Source organism: Anomalospiza imberbis, chromosome 3, assembly GCF_031753505.1.
Source record: "Anomalospiza imberbis isolate Cuckoo-Finch-1a 21T00152 chromosome 3, ASM3175350v1, whole genome shotgun sequence".
NCBI lineage: Eukaryota > Metazoa > Chordata > Aves > Passeriformes > Viduidae > Anomalospiza > Anomalospiza imberbis.
Genome location: NC_089683.1, coordinates 90,984,443 through 90,986,062, shown reverse-complemented (window position 1 = coordinate 90,986,062; position 1,620 = coordinate 90,984,443). Strand labels below are relative to the sequence as shown.

The 1,620-nt window shown below is 32.8% G+C and overlaps 1 protein-coding gene across 13 annotated transcripts in view; it reads right to left on the bottom strand.

Annotated features, from left to right (window-relative positions):
• Nucleotides 1-1,620, bottom strand: part of USH2A (usherin) — a 392,736-nt gene that overhangs the window by 2,118 nt on the left and 388,998 nt on the right. The window lies entirely within an intron of this gene.

Sequence of the window (1,620 nt, the reverse complement as noted above, 5' to 3'; positions counted from 1 at the left end):
CTGTAAGGAAGGGAAAAAAGAAGCATATCAGCCAAAGCTGTACCAGACTAAAAGTGATTCCTTCATTTCTCTTTCCTACTACCCACTAAAAATGGTTCTAAAATAGATAAATAAGTGCATTTCTAATGTCTTCCCTTTCCTCCCGGGATATGACCCTAAAGCATTCAAGCACCTGAATCCAAGACGCTTAGATTTTCACAATAAGCAGTAAGTTAAAAAAAATACAATCAATCCCTTCAATTACTCTGAGTGGTCAATAATAAAGTGCTTGTTACAGTGTAGTGGCGAACTTGGAGCCATGAAAAGAAAAAATACATGTTTACATTTTTGTTTTGTGTTAAAACCATCTCACACATGACTTAGGTAAAGTTTTGTTCTTCAAGCTTCCAAGGGAATGTCTGAGCTTCCACCTGCACTCCTGTATTAGGAGAAAGTTGAAAGCAGGAGAGAAATAAACCATTTCCATAACATAAAGAGGGCACTAGCAGTGTTACTGCAGATTTGTGTCCTGGGCCACTGCAGCCATTCACTATATTGATTTGCAGGCTGGACAAAGGGGTGAACCAGACTTTGAAACCACCATTCCTAAGCTATTGTGTGTAATAAAGAGAAAGAACTGTCTCAAAAGCATTGCAAGAGGTTTTTTTTTGCTGAGCAACACAGTAGCAGAGTCTTGGGTTCAGGGCACTGTAAAGCAATGTACTGATATGACCATAACTAAAAATGAATAAAAGAAACACCCTATAACTAGTATGTAACTAGTCCAGAAGCCCCATGCATTTTAGGCATGGACTTCCTCCAAAGTAAGTATTTCAAAAACCCAAAAAAACTCAAGTGTTTGGGATAGCAGCTGTAAAAAACAATTAAGCAATTAAACACTTTACCTAAATTACCAAAAAACCCATCTACAATAAAACTCCTAAACATAAAATAACAACAAATACCAATTATCACCTTGACAGTACACTGCCACCAATACAAAACAACTCAAAATGCCATCATCCCCATCCACAAAATAATCCATAAATTTAAAAGCCAAAAAAAATCACCACTCGCCTTTGAACAATCCCATTTAACCTATACACAAATCTAAAAAAAAAAATTATCTATAGACTATCATACCTTAAATAAAGTAACTCGATCACTAAGCACTATCATACCAAACATACTAAAACTCCAATACAAACTAAAATCCAAAACAGCAAAGTAATATGCCACTATTAACATCACCAATACATTTTTAAAACCCAATCCATAATCAAAAAAATAAAAAACCTATACTAATTACATTTTAATTATACTTACTCTATAATCAAATAAAACAATCAGTAACCATATTATGTAAATTCATTTTATCTCTCAAAACAATAACCTTCATATATTTCTAATCACTAAACTTTAAAGAAATTTAATACCTTTCTAATCCCTAAACTTATTCTCTTATCCTAAAATAGCTCTAATTTTATCCCTATCATGCAATTTTTACAATAAAAAATATACAATACACCTAAAACCAACTACTTCAAAAATAAAAACACAATCCCAACACCTACCATAAACTCATCCAAACTACAGTAAAAAAACTCCAAAACAACTACAATACATCAATGACATATGAAA